The following is a 19158-nucleotide window of genomic DNA, read 5'->3' on the forward strand; positions in this document are numbered from 1 at the left end:
CTTTAGCCACAAGGGCCAAATCTAACTCCCTCCTAAATATAGCCAATGAACTGGCCTCATCTATTTCCTGTGGCAGAGAATTCCACAGATTCACCACTCTCTGTGTGAAGAAGTTTTTCCTAATCTCGGTCCTAAAAGGCTTCTCTTTTATCCTCAAACTGTGACCCCTTGTTCTGGACTTCCCCAACATCGGGAACAATCTTCCTGCATCCAGCCTGTCCAATCCCTTTAGGATTTTATGCGTTTCAATAAGATCCCCCCTCAATCTTCTAAATTCCAACGAGTATAAGCCTAGTCGATCCAGTCTTTCATCATATGAAAGTCCTGCCATCCCAGGAATCAATCTGGTGAATCTTCCTTGTACTCCCTCTATGGCAAGGATGTCTTTCCTCAGATTAAGGGACCAAAACTGCACACAATACTCCAGGTGTGGTCTCACCAAGGTCTTGTACAACTGCAGTAGTACCTCCCTGCTCCTGTACTCGAATCCTCTTGCTATGAATGCCAGCATACCATTTGCCTTTTTCACCGCCTGCTGTACCTGCATGCCCACTTTCAATGACTGGTGTATAATGACACCCAGGTCTCATTGCACCTCCCCTTTTCCTAATCGGCCACCATTCAGATAATAATCTGTTTTCCTGTTCTTACCACCAAAGTGGATAACCTCACATTTATCCACATTAAATTGCATCTGCCATGAATTTGCCCACTCACCTAACCTATCCAAGTCACCCTGCATCCTCTTAGCATCCTCCTCACAGCTAACACTGCTGCCCAGCTTCATGTCATCTGCAAACTTGGAGATGCTGCATTTAATTCCCTTGTCTAAGTCATTAATATATATTGTAAACAACTGGGGTCCCAGCACTGAGCCTTGTGGTACCCCACTAGTCACTGCCTGCCATTCTGAAAAGGTCCTGTTTATTCCCACTCTTTGCTTCCTGTCTGCCAACCAATTCTCTATCCACATCAATTCCTTACCCCCAATACTGTGTGCTTTAAGTTTGCACACTAATTTCCTGTGTGGGACTTTGTCAAAAGCCTTTTAAAAATCCAAATATACCGCATCCACTGGTTCTCCCCTATCCACTCTACTAGTTACATCCTCAAAAAATTCTGAGATTCGTCAGACATGATTTTCCTTTCACAAATCCATGCTGACTTTGTCCGATGATTTCACTGCTTTCCAAGTGTGCTGTTATCACATCTTTGATAACTGACTCTAGCATTTTCCCCACCACCGATATTAGGCTAACCGGTCTATAATTCCCTGGTTTCTCTCTTCCTCCTTTTTTTAAAAAGTGGGGTTACATTAGCCACCCTCCAATCCTCAGGAACTAGTCCAAAATCTAAAGAGTTTTGAAAAATTATCACTAATGCATCCACTATTTCTTGGGCTACTTCCTTAAGCACTCTGGGATGCAGACCATCTGGCCCTGGGGATTTATCTGCCTTTAATCCCTTCAATTTACCTAACACCACTTCCCTACTAAAATGTATTTTCCTCAGTTCCTCCATCTCACTGGACCCTCTATCCCCTACTATTTCCGGAAGATTATTTATGTCCTCCTTAGTGAAGACAGAACCAAAGTAGTTATTCAATTGGTCTGCCATGTCCTTGCTCCCCATAATCAATTCACCTTTTTCTGTCTGTAGGGGACCTACATTTGTCTTAACCAATCTTTTTCTTTTCACACATCTATAAAAGCTTTTACAGTCAGTTTTTATGTTCCCTGCCAGTTTTCTCTCATAATCTTTTTTCCCCTTCCTAATTAAGCCCTTTGTCCTCCTCTGCTGGACTCTGAATTTCTCCCAGTCCTCAGGTGAGCCACTTTTTCTGGCTAATTTGTATGCTTCTTCTTTGGAATTGATACTATCCCTAATTTCCCTTGTCAGCCACGGGTGCACTACCTTCCTTGATTTATTCTTTTGCCAAACTGGGATGAACAATTGTTGTAGTTCATGCGATCTTTAAATGCTTGCCATTGCATATCCACCGTCAACCCTTTAAGTATCATTTGCCAGTCTATCTTAGCTAATTCACGTCTCAGACCTTCAAAGTTACCCTTCTTTAAGTTCAGAACCTTTGTTTCTGAATTAACTATGTCACTCTCCATCTTAATGAAGAATTCCACCATATTATGGTCACTCTTACCCAAGGGGCCTCTCACGACAAGATTGCTAACTAACCCTTCCTCATTGCTCAATACCCAGTCTAGAATAGCCTGCTCTCTAGTTGGTTCCTTGACATGCTGGTTCAAAAAACCATCCCGCATACATTCCAAGAAATCCTCTTCCTCAGCACCTTTACCAATTTGGTTCACCCAATCTACATGTAGATTTAAGTCACCCATTACAACTGCTGTTCCTTTATTGCACACATTTCTAACTTCCTGTTTAATACCATCCCCAACCTCACTACTACTGTTAGGTGGCCTGTACACAACTCCCACCAGTGTTTTCTGCCCCTTCGTGTTATGCAGCTCTACCCATATCGATTCCGCATCCTCCCGGCTAATGTCCTTCCTTTCTATTGCGTTAATCTCCTCTCTAACCAGCAATGCTTCCCCACCTCCTTTTCTTTCATGTCTATCCCTCCTGAATATTGAATATCCCTGAATGTTGAGCTCCTATCCTTGGTCACCCTGGAGCCATGTCTCTGTGATCCCAACTATATCATATTCATCAATAACAATCTGCGCTTTTAATTCATCCACCTTGTTACGAATGCTCCTTGCATTGACACACAAAGCCTTCAGGCTCGCTTCTACAACACTCTTGATATATACGTAGACTCAAGAGGTACGACAGATGCTGGAAATCTAGAGCAATACACACAATGTGCTGGAGCTGCTTAGCAGATCAGACAGCATCTATAAATGGGAATAAAGAGTCGACATTTCAGGGCAAGATCCTTCATCAGGACTGGAAAGGGTGAAAGGTGGGGGAAGGGGAGGAAGAAGTAGAAGATGGCTGGTGATAGCTGAAACCAGGAGAGAAATAAAGCTCTTAAATCGTTTTATTTGTACGCTTGAGATCTAGTGACTACTTGTGGACGGCAAAAAAGAAAACAAAGGAAATTACAACATACATTATTAACAACACTAATGGGTTCTTTTGAGTTTCTTTCTGGCTGCCTGTAAGAAGTATACATTGATACTGTACTTCGAATGCACATGTAACGTAGAGGATTCTTGATATGAGCACAGTGGTTGGGAATGGAAGCTAAATTGGTTTGAGTTTGAACAGTTAATAGGAATAGCTCGTGGTAGTAGCATCCTGCTGGGAGTATAGTTTGGGCATATTTCACTGTTACGCATTTTCCAAAGGCCAGATCCTTGTACCTGAATTCTTCTCGTCTGTTGCGCTGCTGCAGTTTAGGGCAGCAAAGAATATCCTCCATCTCTGGAGGCATTCACAGCTTCCTTCATTGTGTCAGTGGCTTCCTCTCGGTTAATGTTCAGTTATGGAAGTGCCCAGTGGAGTCTCAGGAATACCGTTGCACGTAGATGTAGAAGGATTCTTCATTGCTGTTTCCATAACAGTTCTGTTTGACCATTCAAGGTTATTAGCTCTGAGCTGAACCCCGAAACCTGGAGGACTGATGGACCACTTTTCATCTGGTTTGTACCCTTTGACCTCTGCCGTGGCCGACAAAGCATAAAGCCCTGATCCTAGCCAACATAGCCCTCTGGGTCATTAAGGTATGCAAGACCCCAAGCCCTATAACAAGGTTGTCCTCTTTGAGGTTTGTACCTGAACATTTCATTTGTATTCAGTTGACTCTCTTTCTCATTGTTTCATGTTCTTTCTGGATACAGTGCATGTCCTAGTTTAGGATTCATCTAGGTAACAGGGGTTTCCAACCTTTTTTTGTGCCAAGGACCAATATCATTGAGCAAGTGGCCTGTGGACCTCAGGTTGTGAACAGGAATTGGTAATGAACAGATCATTTCTGGAAATGGCATAGTATTGTTTCATGTTTCTTTTACTGAACTTATCTTAATATGAAAAGAATGCAGCTCCATATCTGTTTGCTTCCTAAGAAGAAACAAGCAACATAAACTAATTCATATTGTGTGTATGTGTGTGTCTGTTTTTTTTATTGTGGCCAAGTCCAGAGCGAAGCTTGAAATGAATGTTAAAAATAATCAGTGCTTTGTCAGCAGCAGCTGGTGATCATCTTGTTGCTGCTTCTCATCGTTCCAGCTCATTTTCTCAAAAATATGTTTGGGTTTTCTGGAAGTGTTTACTAGATTTTGATAATGTATCTATCTTTTCCACAAATGGCCCCTAGGGAATTTGAGCTGGTGGCTACATCTCAGAAGTTAGTGATATTCTTCTTCTGTATTTCATGTTGGCGTTCATTATTTCTGGACGGCAATTACAGAAATGTCTCTGTGGACATTTCCTTTTCAGTTATTGTAAATGTATCATAGATGGGGTGAAAAGAATTGGTTTGGTTGAGTTGTTCAAAGTAAATTTTATTACCAGAGTAAGTGTATGTAAGCACATACAACCCTGAGATTCATTTTCCTGCAGGCATACTCAACAAATCTATGTAACTATAACAGGTCAATGAAAGATCAGCCAGATTGCAGAAGACAACAAACTGTACAAATGCAAACAGAAACAGCAATAAATAATGAAAATGTGAAGAGTCCTTAAAGTGAGATAATTGTTTGTGGGAACATCTCAGTGGACGGGCAATTGAGGCCCTTCTGTTCAAGAGCCTGATGTTTGAGGGGTAGTAAACTGTTCTTGAACCTGGTGGTGCAAGTCCTGAGGCTCTTGTACTTTCTACCTGATGGCAGCTGTGGGAAAAGAGCATGGCCTGGGTGGTGAGGATCTCTGGATGCTGCTTTCCTACGATAGCATTTCAAACAGATGTGCTCAGTGATTGGGAGGGCTTTGCACGCAATGTACTGGGCCGAATCCACAACCTTTTGTAGGGTTTTCTGAAGCCACTTGGCATTGGTTTTTCTATACCAGGTCATAAGAGTTGGTAGCTGATGAATAAACTGTCTGGATTCAATCTTGATAGAATGAGGCATTCGAAAAGACCTGAGGCCACTTGGACCCCAGATGACCAAAATGAAGAACAGTTGCTTCTCCACTGTTATCTAACTTCTGAATCTTTGGCTTCTATGTGAACCATTTCACATTCTTGTGCACCTATTTCAGTTATTGTCACTTAATAATTTCTCTTAACACTACTTCAGATTGCACTACCATTTCTGCACCATTCTGTTGCTTTGCACTTGATGTTTTACAGGTTTTTATTATTACCAGATAAACTTTGAGCTTCATGTGAGCAAGAGATTTTGTTGCATCCAGGTACATATAACAATAAACTAATTTGAAACTGAGCATTCATCCTATCAACTGTAGAAGTAGATTCATATTTCAAAGTACAAAGTAAACTTATTAGCAAAGTACCTATCTCAGGGATGGCCAACCTATGGTGCATGTTGCAAAAGTGGCGCATTGGATGATTAGAAGTGGCGCATTGCACCCTAGTGATAAGCCTACTCATCCAAAAAGTATTAACCAAAAACCGATTTGTAGAAAAAAAATCTATAACAGGAGCTCAAGTAACTTAGTGCTAGAAATGGGTTTTACTGAGAATAAATCTAAAACTTAGCAATTATTTTTAGCAATTTTATTATTTCGTGCACATCTTTTGGCGAATGTTATCTTCTTTCACACTAATCTGTTTTCAATTTAAAAAAAAATGTTCAATGAGTCAAACTGGGAAAGAAGGACTTTTGTTCTGCAGTCGTTCCATAACTGTACAATACATGTTTGATACTTGTTTGATCCTGAGGCGCCGGGCATCTGCACCAGCGGTGGGTTGCAGGTTTTTGCCAGTCAGTTTACAATTGACACTCGTGCGCTACGGAGTTGTGCTTTGTTCGTCCTTCGTGAACATTTGCAGTTTTGTACTTTTTCAAAAATTAAGCCTTGTTTTTACATTCAGTTACCCATCACAGTGCAAAAGAAAATGAGCAAAAGAAAAGCAAGAAGTGATAGTAATTTCAATGAACAGTGGGAAAATGAGTTTTTTATTTATAGTGGGTCCGTCAGGAAAACCGTTGTGCATTGTTTGTGAAAACACTTTCTCACATAATAGAAGACATGATCTTAATAGACAGTATAAATCACAACATCAGACTGAAATAGAAGGAAAACTGAAGCTAGTGCTTGGGTCTGAGTTACAGAAAGAATATGTGATTAAGAAAAAGGAAGAAATCAAAAGGCGGCAAAACATATTTGTTAAAAGTCTCATTAAGGTAAGTAATGTTTACCTTGTTTTTGTATTAAATCAATATATCATGTAAAAATGCTAAATATGTCTATATTAACATTTTCATAAGAATTGAGTGGGGGTACAAGAGTTGTATGGCGCATCTGAACTCGTGCGTGAAAAAATTGATGCATGGAACATAAAAGCTTGGCCACCCCTGACCTATGTCATCATTTCCAACCCTGAGATTTGTTTCCTTGCAGCCATACTCAATAAATCCAATAGCCATAATAGAATCAAAGAAAGACCGCAGCAAATTGAGCAGACAACCAGTGTGCAAAGGACAAAAAGTTATTCAATTACAAAATAAATCATAAAGCCATAATAGAATTAGTGCAAACCTGCACCCAACAGGGTGGATAAACAACCACTGCAAATACAGAAGAAGAAAAAAGTTATAATAATTAACCAATAAATATTGAGACCCTGAGATGAAGAGTCCTTTCCCTGAAATGGTGCAAGTCCAACTTGTTTTGTGACCACCCTGAAGGAAGGAGAATTTTGACTGCTTCCTACCAGTACATCAAGGAGCAGAGGGTTCTCTTTGATTCTGAAAGCTGATTAATCCCTGCTAAACTTCTTGATGGGACTTCATTTAAATTTCTTCAAGGGGCCTGATGGGACTTGTATGGAGGCCTCTGAACAGTAGCCAGGATGTGGGCTTCAAATTACAATGGGAGATGGGAAAGGCACATCAAAATGATGGGAAAGGCACATCAAAATGGCAATGTCACTCTAGTCATGGGGGATTTCAATATGCAGGCAGATTGGAAAATCGGGTTGGTGCTGAATCTGAAAAGAGGGAATTTGTAGAATGCCTACGAAATGGCTTTTTTGAATACCTTGTGGTCGAGCCTGCTATGGAAGTGGCAATTCTGGATTGAATGTGGTACAATGAACCAAATTTGATTAGGGAGCTTAAGTGAAAGGAATCGTTAGGAGGCAGTGATAGTATGATAGAGTTCACCCCGCACTTTGAGAAAGAAAATCGAAAATCAGTATTACAGTAAAGTAAAGGAATTTCGAGGCATGAGGCATGGCTAACGTTATTTGGAAGGGGCACTGTCCGCGATGATGGCAGAATAGCAACAGATGGAGTTTCTGGGGCCAATTCGGAATGCGCAGAAAAGATTTTTCCCAAAGATGAAGTAGTCTTCTAAACGAAGGATGAGGTATATGTGACTGACAAGTGAAATCAAAGACAGCATAGAAGCAAAAGAGAGGGCATATAATATAGCAAAGGTTAGTGTGAAATTTTTAAAAGCCAATAGAAGGCAACTAAAGAGCCATGGAAAAGATGAAATATGAAGGTAAACCAGTCAGTGATATAAAAGAGGATACAAAGACATTTTTCAGATATGAAAGTAAAAGAGAGATGAGACTGGATATTGAACCACTGTAAAATGATGCTGAGGTGTTATTGGGGGTGGTAGAGAAGAAATTGCAGATGAGCTTAGTAAGTATTTTGTGTTAGTCTTCATTGTGGAAGTCTCTTGCAGAATGCGAGAAATGCAGAAGTGTCAGGAGGCAGAAGTGAGTGTGTGCGAAGGAGCAAGTGCTTGGGAAACTGAAAGGTCTGAAGGTCGATAAGTCACCTGGACCAGGTGGACTACGCCCCAGTGTTCCGAAAAAAGGTAGCTGAAGAGATTGTGGAGGCATTAGTAATAATCTTAGAAGAATCACAAGATTCTAGAATGGTACTGGAGGACTGGAAAATTGCAAATGTTACCCCACTCTAAGAAGTGAGGGAGGCAGAAGAGGAGAAATAACAGACAAGTTAGTCTGACCCCAGGGGTTGGGAAGATGTTGGAGTCTATCATTAAGGATGAGCTTTCAGGATACTTGGAGGCCCATGACAAAATATGACAAAGTCAGCACGGTTTCCTTGAGGGGAAATATTCTCTGACATATCTGTTGCAATTTGTTAAGGAAATAACAAGCAGGAATGACAGAGTGGATATTGTTTATTTGGGCTTTTAGAAGGCTTTTACAAGGTGCCCCACATGAGGCAGCCCATGATATGACAGGAAAGATACTACCATGGATTTAAAGACTGGCTGACATGCAGGAAGCAAAAAATGGGAATAATGGAGGATCTTTTTGGTTTGAGGCCAGTGACAAGTGGTATTCAGCAGGGGTCAGCATTGAGACCACGTCTTTTCATGGATACGAAAGGGTCTTGTAAGAGACTCCTGGATAGGTACATAAGCTTAGAAAAATAGAGGGCTATGGGTAACCCTAGTTACTGTCTAAAGTAAGTACATGCTCGGCACAGCATTGTGGGCTGAAGGACCTGTATTGTGCTGCAAGTTTTTCAATGTTTCTATGTTTTTGTTAATGACTTGGATAACAGAATTGATGGCTTTGTGGCCAATTTTGCAGATGATTCAAAGCAGCATGGATGGGCAGGTACTGTTGAGGAACCCGGGACTCTGCAGAAAGACCTGGGCAGATTGGGCAAAGAAGTGGCAGAAGGAAAACAGTGTAGGGAAGTGCATGGTTATACATTTTCATAGAAGGAATAAAGGCATGGACTGTTTTCTAAATGGGGAGAAATCAGAGGTGCAAAGGAACTTGGGAGTCCTAGTGTAAGATTCCCTAAAGATTAACTTGCAGATCGAGCCTCTGGTAAGGAAGGCAAATGCAGGGTGAGCATTCATTTCGAGAGGACGAGAATACAAAACCAAGGATGTAATGTTGAGGCTTTATAAGACATTGGTCAGACCTACTTGGAGTATTGTGGGTTGTTTTGGGGCACTTATCAGAAAGATGTGCTGGTATTGGAGAGGGTCCAGAGAAGTTTTAAGAAAATGTTTCCAGAAATGAAATACTTACCATATGAGTGTTTGATGACCCAGGACCTGCCCTCGCTGGAATTTAAAAGAATAGGGCGGGGGGGGCGAATTTCTCATTGAAACAAATCAAATCCTGCCAAAAGTCCTACATAGAGTGGCTGTGGAGAGGATGTTTCCTATTGTGGAGGAGTCTTGGACTGGAAGGCATAACCTCAGAAAAGAAGGATATCCATTTGGATGAGGAAACGTGTTTATCCAAAGGGAGGTGTATCTGTGGAATTCTCATTGCCACAGACAGCTGAGCAGGTCAAGACATTAAGGCAGAGTTTGATTGGTTCTTGATTAATCAAGACGTCAAAGAATACAGAGAGAGGGCAAGAGAATGGGATTGAAAGGGATAATAAAATCAGCCGTGATAGAATGGCAGAGCAGACTTGATGGGCTGAATGGCCTGATTCTGCTCCTATGTTTTGCGATCTTAATAAAAAGGGCACCTGATATCATACCAGCATTTTCTTGCAGAAATTTGCAGAAAAACAGCTGTCATAGACTCCCAAAATTTAAAAAAAACAAACCTAATGTATTATGCAGTGGATTCACAAAATCACCTAAGCTGTAAAATCACCTAACCAGATGTAGCAGATTTCAGTATCTAAATTCCTATATTCTCTACCAGCTTTTGTTGAGAAGAGCTGTCAACTTGAGTTCCTTAGTAGCTTCAAATTAGGAAAAATTTTATCTCTTTTCAAGACAGCAACAACTTGTATTTGTCATCTTCCAATTGTTAATTCTGTTGCATTTGACTACTGGATATTTGTTGGGAAAGAATAAGTTTAAGTTACCAATGAATGAAAATGCAGAACATCTATATTATAAAGTAATTATCTGGAGATTAATTTGAGATACAGCGTGGAATCGACCCTTCCAGCCCTTTGAGCCGTGCCGCTTTAACCCTAGCCTAATCATGGGACAGTTTGTAATGACCAATAGGTATGTCTTCGGAATGTGTTTTTATTAATGTTTGAGAGTGGATGTTAAATCTACTGTTGAAGTCTAATTAAAGCATTTACAATTGAAATTATCATGGGACAAGACACTGACAAGTTCTTTTGATGGAAATTTTCAAATGTTCATGAAATCAGATCAACGAATCAAATTTATTATCACTGATGTGCTGTGTAATTTGTTGTTCCATGGCAACAATGCACAGTGCAATACCAGAAGTTACAATAGTACAAAAGAGACCCAGTGAGGTGGTGTTCATAGACTGTGCAGTAATTTCTGATGGAGGGAAAGAAGCCGTTCCTAAAATATTGAGTGGGTTTTAAGGCTCCTGCCCCTTCTATTTGTGGTAGTATTGAGAACGGGGCATGTCCTAGGTTGTGAGTGTCCTTAATGATAAATCTTGCCTTTTTATGGCAGCATCTCTTAAAAATGCCCTTGATAGTGGGGATGGTTTTGTCCATGAAGGAGTTGGCTAAGCTTATAACCCTCTGGAACATCTCTTGATGGATGCATATTGGAGCCACCATACCAATCGGTAATAAAACCAGCCAGAATGTTCTACGCAGTACAGGTATAGAAATTTGCTAGAGTCTAGGCTAACTGAAATGTAAGACAAGGTAATCTATCAACAAAGGATAGTTCAGAATCAGTATATGTTGTGAAATTTGTTGTCTGTGCAGCAGCTGTACATTGTGATACATAATAGAAAAAATATGAATTACAGTAACTGTAAGTATATGTATTTTTCCTTGATGATTGATGCCGTCTTTCTGAGACTTTGCACCTTGAAGATGTGCTGGATACTACAGAGACTAATGCCCATGGTGGAGCTGACGAAGTGTATAACCCTCTGTAGCTTATTTCAATCTTGAACAGTGCACCCTCCCCCCAACCCCCCCAACCATATCAGATGATGTAACCAGTTAGAATGCTCTCCATGGTACATCTTTAGACATCTGTAATCGATCCAGATTATCATTTTGGGGATACTAATAATGAAAATAACCATTGGATTCCATTGGTGAATATAAATAACCATAAGGTAGACCACTTTTCTGCAGCTCCAAGTTAAACAATACACTTTCTGGAAGGAACTGTAGAAGGTTGAAAAGAAGCTTTTTTTTATGTGTTCTGCTTTTTGGAAGTTGGTAGTCCTCTATTAAACATTGGAGAGTTGGGTGCTTTCAACAGAAGGATTTCTTAATTGGGCTGTTGTGCATCATGAACTGTGGTAATTCATTATGTGGAATTCAAGGAACTGGGCAAGAAAGCTTTTAAAATGACTTGAGTGGTATGTCCTAGACATTTCTTCCCATTGCCTTATGTGCTGAAGACTTTGTGTGTGGCCATTACTGAGGGAGCATCCCACTCCTGGCATGGAGAGTGTATTGACTGGTTGCATCACAGCCTGGTATGAAAACACCAATGCCCTTGAACAGAAAATCCTACAAAAAGTAGTGGATACGGCACAGGTAAATTCCTCCCAACCATTGAGCTCATCTATATGAAACACAGTCACAGGAAAGCAGTTTCAATCATTAGGGACCCCCGCCATCCAGGAAAGAGTGAGTGATTCCAAGTTCCTGGTTGTCAATATCTTTGAAGACTCAACCTGAACCTGAACCCAACATTCAATGCAGCTATACGGTTGGCAAGACGGTGGCTATATTTCATTAGAAGTTTGAGGAGATTTGCTATGTCAACTAAAACACTCTCAAATTTGTACAGATGTACCATGGAGAGCATTCGAACTGACTGCATCACCATCTGGTATGGGGAGGCGGGGAGGTTGCTCCTGCACAGGATCAAAGTAAGCTGCAGAGAGTTGTAAATGTAGTCAGCTCCATCATAGCACTCAGGATATCTTCAAGGAGCAGTGCCTCAGAAAGGTGACGTCCATCATTAAGGATCCCCACCACCCTGGACATGCCCTCTTCTCATTGCTACCATCAGGGAGGGGGCACAGATGCATGAAGAACATATTGAATGATTCAGGCACAGCTTCCTCCCCGCTGCAATCCCAATTTCAGAATGGACATTGAACCCATGAACTGTACCTCAATATTTAAAAAAAAAATTTTTTTTGCACTACTTATTTAATTCAACAATATATAATATGCATACATATAAATTACTGTAATTCAAATTTTCTGTATTATCCTGTATTACATTGTATTGCTGCCACAAAGTTAATAAATTCCACAACATATGCCAGTGATATTAAACCATATTCTGATTCTGTCTTTCTCCTGGTAGACAGAGATGAGACAATTTTGAAGTTTTACTTTGCAAATTTTTGATGCTCAAGTTTAAAAAAAAAATCCGGATTTGACCGTTGTGATCATGAAGTATAGCCAAGGTATGTCAGATTTACTCAACCTACCAATGGTGAATTGTGGCAAATATATAAAAAGATTCTTTATTGAGATGGCATCTTCATCATGGTCTTATCCATGGCCATGATTGTTTTTGGCAATTTTTCTGTAGAAGTGGTTTGCCACTGCAGCCTTCTGGAGATGAGTGACCCCAGCCATTATCAATACACTTCAGAGATTGTCTGCCTGGCATCAGTGCTTGCATAACTAGCACTTGTTATGTGCTCCAGCTGCTCATATGATCATCCTCCATCTGCTCCCAGGGCTTCATGTGACCCTGATTGCAGGGCAGCTAAGCAAGTGCTCCACCTTGCCCAAGGGTGACCCGGAGGCTACTGGAGAGGAGTGCCTTGCATCTCTGGTACAGGCATATCTCCACCATGCCACTCATGATATGGCATATTGATGCCAGAGAAGTATCTCATTATCATAAAGGAAAAAGTCCAAGTTTCACAAGACAAATGCTGCAGAACATTTTGAACTATATAGTGATTTGAAATTAAAGTGCGTTAGCTTGAAAAGAAAAGCAAGCAAAGAATGCTGATACTGTGTGTTTACTTTGCGTGACAGGCACAGTTTTTTTTAATTTTTACATTTTTTTTTGCTCAGCATAACAAAACTTTCAACTTACAGATCCACTTCTGCCCCTCACAGATATCAAGTATCAGAACACTTCCATCGAAATACAGACATCACCGCAACATCCTATACAAAAGCCCTTATTAGTATAGCAGACAGGTTTATATCTACATACTGCAGAAAAGGTTGCCATGTTTTATGAAAAATATTTGTTTCTGAGTGTACCATACATGTCAAAAAGTCCAAAGGAATGTATTCCATGTTTAATTTACGTCAACCAAAAAGTCCAGGGGCCTTATCGGATATCCAACAAAGTGAAATGTTCTTCCCCGCACAAAAAGTCAGGACGTTAAAAAGTTCTTTCTGATGTGCATTAATAATACGACCGCTGGGTAAGCCCAAGGGAAAAGACACTGGGTCCAGTTCAAACTCTCATCTTCAGAATCTTTTTCATTTCACCCAAAATATCACTCCAGTGTGCCTGAAGTTTGGGACAAGTCCAAAAACAGTGGATGAAAATTCCAGTATTTACTTTACATTTAGAACACATTGGAGAAAGCCCCTTCTTAAATTTCGAGAGACAATCTGGAGTCAGATGGGCTCTATGCAGAATTTTGAGTTGCAATGCTTTAGTTCTATTACAAACTGAAATTTTCTTTGCATTATCACAGATGTCTTCCCATGTTTCAGCTGTAATTTCTACTCCCAGCTCTTTCTCCCAGACCCTTCCCAGCTGCTGAGCCTCTCCAAAAAAAACGTTCCCTCAGGATGCTGTAGAAGTACTAATAGAGACTTCCTTAGAATGAAACACCCTCTTTTCTATGTCAGAACTATAGAAATCAGTTAACAATGATGTTTTTTTTCTGTATATAATCTCGTATCTGAAAGAAACGAAAAAAATCCTTATATTGGGTATGTTAAATTTCTGTACTATTTGACTAAAAGACATCATCGTTCCTTCATCAAACAAATCTCCGAGATGGAAAATACCCTTAGAAATCCAAAGTTTAAATCCAGAATCCATTATGTCAGGCTGAAAATCTGGACTGCCTACGAGATTCTACGAGTCTGTGGTGGCCAGTGCTATCATGTTTGCTGTTGTGTGCTGAGGCAGCAGGCTGAGAGTAGCAGACACCAACAGAATCAACAAACTCATTCGTAAGGCCAGTGATGTTGTGGGGATGGAACTGGACTCTCTCATGGTGTTGTCTGAAAGGAGGATGCTGTCTAAGTTGCATGCCATCTTGGACAATGTCTCCCATCTGCTACATAATGTACTGGGTGGGCACAGGAGTACATTTAGCCAGAGACTCATTCCACCGAGATGCAACACAGAGTGTCATAGGAAGTCATTCCTGCCTGTGGGCATCAAATTTTACAACTCCTCCCTTGGAGGGTCAGACACCCTGAGCCAATAGGCTGGTCCTGGACTTACTTCATAATTTACTGGCATAATTTACATATTACTATTTAGCTATTTATGGTTTTATTACTATATTATTTATGTTGCAACTGTAACGAAAACCAATTTCCCCCGGGATCAATAAAGTATGACTATGACTATTGGAGTGAAGGGTGATATTTTTGATGCATTACCGTCAATTTGTCACACTGCCCTCCAAGCCTTGACTGGATTAATTGTTATTGGATTGCAACAATATTCCTTAACTAGTTTCATCTTATTGAGGAAAAGCAAATTAATAAGAGGGCATTTTGCTTGTGAAGTTTCAATGCCTAGCCAAATTGAGGGGTCCCTGCAAACCCAGTCAACCACATAAGATAAAAAGGAACTTAATTGATATTTTTTGATGTTTGGAAAATCCAGATCCTCTAGACTACTGGGAAGCTGTAACTTAGGTATTTTACTACAGGGTTTTTTTTCCAGATGAAAGAAACAAATCAGCCATTTATTTTTTCAAGTATTTGTTGGGTAAAAATGACTGGAATCATTCGTATCGGGTAGAGCAGACAAGGAAGAATGTGTATTTTGAGCAAGGATATTCAGCCAAGCCAAGAAATGGGAAGAGTGCTCCTTCGCTCAAGATCCTGTTTGATTTTGTCAAATAACTGTGTAAAGTTAGCTTTGAACAATTGATCAAACATAGGCATATTTATCACACCTAAGTAAACAAAACCTGTCTGCGACCATTTAAAGGGAGAAAACACCCTGAGTGTCTGCTGCAGATTCCCCAGAGGCACAGCCTCTGATTTAGTAAAGTTGATTTTATAACCTGAAAAGGTGCTAAATGAGTTGAGGCATTGTATAAGGTGGTGCACTGATACAGCAGGGTTTGATAAGAAAATTAGAACAACATCCGCATACAATGTAATTTTGTGTGACTTTAGTCCGATGTCTGGAGCAGATATTTTGGGGTCTCACTGAATAGCCCCAGCCAATGGCTCGATCACTAGTGTGAAAACTAGTGGTGATAAAGGGCAGCCCTGCCGGCTGCCCCTCAGAATACTAAAATTACCCGACCTAATACCATTAGTGAGAATCGCAGCCAAAGGGGCATTATAAAAAATCTTTACCCTTTTAATAAAATTATTGCCCAAACCAAATCGTTCTAAAGTGAAAAAAAGATACGGCTATTCGATACGATCAAAGGCCTTTTCTGCATCCAAGGAAACCACCAAGCCGTTCACTGCTTGTTGCTCTATTTCCCATTCCCATTCAGATATGTCCATTCATGGCCTCCTCTACTGCCATGATGAGGCTAAACTCAGGTTGGAGGAGCAACACCTCATATACCATCTAGGTAGTCTCTAGCCCCTTGGTATGAACATAGAATTCTCCAACTTCCGGTAATTCCCTCCCCCTCCCTTCCTCTATCCCTATGTCACTCTAAACCCTCCCCCAGCTGCCTATCACCTCCTTCACCGTTCCGCCTCCTTCTACTACCCATTGTTTTCCCTTATTCCTTCTTCACCTTTCCTGCCTAGCACCTCCCTGCTTCTCCTCCCCCACCCCTTTATCTTTCCCCTTACTGGTTTTTCACCTGGAACCTACCAGCCTTCTCCTACCCACCCTCCCCCCACCTTCTTTATAGGGCCTCTGCTCCTTCCCCCTACAGTCCTGACGAAGGGTTCCGGCCCGAAACGTCGACTGATCTTTTCCATGGATGCTGCCCGACCTGCTGAGTTCCTCCAGCGTGTTGTGAGTGTTGCTTTAAAGTTAATGAGAATTTTGATTGAGGCAGAAGAAATGAACAATCATGCAAGACCTATAAAGAGCTGGGGGAAAAATGTAAACATTAAGGAAACATGGCAATCTTAAATGACTTTTCAAGGTTTTGAAAGCGATGGCATTGGAGATTTCTGATGTATCTTCTGAAGTTCTTCAGATTCCCACAGATTCAAATATCACAAATGTTAACCCCTTATTACTTGTGTAAGCAGAGTAAAGTTACAGATTAGTTTGCCTCATGACAATAGGAAAAACTGGAACCCATTCAAGGAAGAAGGAACAGAAATTGAAAAACAACAGGATTTTGCAGATATAATGTGGATTTATGAAAGGAACAGTTTGAACAATTTCTTTTAAAGCTTTAACCACCATGAGAGGTAAGGGGCATGCAGTGGTAACGTTGCATTTGAACTTTCTGAAATCCATTAGTAATGAGCCATAAAAGAGTTGGGGCACATTGGATTCGTGCTATCATACCAGGTGTGATTTTTGTTAAGGGGGGGATTAATAATCTGAAAGTGATGTAGGAATAAAACAGTCATTTGTAAATTCATTATCAAAGTATATATCTGTCACCATATACAACCCTGAAATTCATTTTCTTGCAGTCATACTCAATAGACCAAGAACCATGATAGAATTAATGAAAGTTAACCAGTGTGCAAAAGACAACAAACTGTGGAAATACAAAAAGAATGAACAAACAAAAAAAAAATAAAATAACAATAAATATTGAGAACATGAGATAGAGTCCTTGAAATTGGGTCCATGGGACCATTTCAGTGATGGGGAAGTGAAGTTATCGCCTTTCGTTCAAGGTGATTGACAGGTAATGACAGTTCCTGAACCTGGAGGTGTGGATCCTGAGGCTCCTGTACAGTACCTCTTTCCTGATGGCAGTAGGAAGAAGAGAACATGACCTAGGTGATGGAATTTCTTGACAATGGATGCTGCTTTCCTGCGACAATGCTCCCGTGTCTATGTGCTCAGTGGTGGGGAGAGCTTTACCCATGCAGGTCAGAAGGTTAATCTGTAGGATCTGTATTAGTCTACCAGCCATTCAGTTTGCATCAATGGTTTGGATTAGAGGACTAAAGATGATAGCAGTGTCAAACTTGGATTTGAAGCGAGGCAGCAATTTAGCTTGTGTAAAGGATATTAAGAAGCTTCAGGAGAAAGTAGGTAGGCTAACTGTGTAAGAACATGGCAAATGAAACAAGGTTATCCATTTGTAGAAAAAAAAATAGTGGAGTATTTAATTGAGAGAGTTGGAAATTGGTGTTACTAGGGGCCCAGATTTTTTTTTATTAGGCAACATTCTTGTAAATCTCCTCTGCAATCTTTCTATAATATCCACATCCTTCCTGTAGTGAGGTGACCAGAACTGAACAAGGTACTCCCAAGTGGGATCTGATCAAGGTCTTATATGGCTGTAGCAGGTGTCACAGAACAGATCCCTGTGGAACACCGCTGACCTCCATGCAGGATACGAACCATCTGCAACCACCCTTTGCCTTCTGTGGGCAAGCCAATTCTGGATCCGATCCACAAAGCAAGATCTCCTTGGATCCCATGCCTCCTTACTTTCTGAATGAGCTTTGCTTGGGGAACCTTATCAAATGCCTTGCTGAAATCCATATACACTGCATCCACTGCTCTACCTTCATCAATGGTTTTGTTACATTTCAGTTGGACTCGGGCTCAAGCTGTGGTGTTGCCTGTGGGGGGGGGGGCTGGGGTTTGCATGGTGCCGCATTCAGACTGGAATTGCTGCTGTTCTCATACGTACACGTTCTCCTCCTCTCCCCTGCCCCCCTCCCCTTTCTCCTCCCCTCGGTTGTCCATGGAAATCCAATGACGCCGTCCACCCTTTTAATGGTGAGATCTTTGACTATAGAGTTATATCCTGGACTCACAAGCTTTATTGCAGGTTGGACATGTATGTGTGGTGGTAGTGGTGGCACCCGTGGCTGCACTATATACATATATTTTGCATGATTGTATTTTACTGATAGTATATGTGTCTGCTATCTTATATGTGTGGGATCTAGGCCTCAAGCTGACTGTTTGCAGCTATCAGGAGAGAGCATCAAAACCATTGTGCTTCCCTGGAGGATGTGATGCCCAGGCTGCAGTTGGTGCTTCCCACACACACTCGTGTCCTGGCAGAAGATAAGCTGCAGATTTTGGCAGAGTTGGATAGCAGGAAATACTTTTTCTTTGCAACCATCCACAAAAACAGAAAAGTGCCCCAAGAATGAACGACAGTTGAATGTTAGAACCTCAAAGTCCCTCCCCCCACAAGTTCCCCTCCCTCCCTCACATAAGTGGCAACAAGCAACAATCCCCTCCCCCCCCACCAGCAAAAATAAAGTGCACCCGCTACCAGCACTCAAGTGTGAGCAAAGCAATAGCAAAGACATAGACTTGCGGTTACCCCAAAGACTACATTGTTCACCCGATAGTTCGACATGCTGCAGGCTCTCTCTGTCCTGATAAGGAAGAAAGAGGTGACTCCATTTTCCAACGAGCAGGGAAACATAACAAACAACTCACTAGTTTACAATGTTAAAAGTCCGTTACGACGCTTTTTTGGAGCTCTGTGTCTGAACATCGCTAGGATCCCAGGTTCCCAGGCACATAGTCACAGTCATACTTTATTGATCCCGGGGGAAATTGGTTTTCGTTACAGTTGCACCATAAATAATAAATAGTAATAAAACCATAAATAGTTAAATAGTAATATGTAAATTATGCCAGGAAATAAGTCCAGGACCAGCCTATTGACTCAGAGTGTCTGACCTTCCAAGGGAGGAGTTGTGAAGTTTGATGGACACAGGCAAGAATGACTTCCTGTGACGCTCTGTATTGCATCTCAGTGGAATGACGCTCTGTGTTGCGTGTCCG

General features: G+C 41.0%; 1 protein-coding gene across 5 annotated transcripts in view; it reads left to right on the forward strand.

Moving 5' to 3' along the window:
• Window positions 1–19158, forward strand: part of arvcfb (ARVCF delta catenin family member b) — a 508908-nt gene that overhangs the window by 150768 nt on the left and 338982 nt on the right. The window contains exon 4 of one of the 5 annotated variants that reach the window (XM_063074131.1): window positions 6225–6296. The exons of the other annotated variants lie outside the window; for them this stretch is intronic. The gene's annotated coding sequence lies outside the window, so the exon portion shown is untranslated. The remainder of the gene's footprint in view (window positions 1–6224; window positions 6297–19158) is intronic. 5 annotated transcript variants of the gene reach the window in all.

This window comes from Mobula hypostoma, chromosome 21, assembly GCF_963921235.1.
Source record: "Mobula hypostoma chromosome 21, sMobHyp1.1, whole genome shotgun sequence".
NCBI classification, from domain to species: domain Eukaryota; kingdom Metazoa; phylum Chordata; class Chondrichthyes; order Myliobatiformes; family Myliobatidae; genus Mobula; species Mobula hypostoma.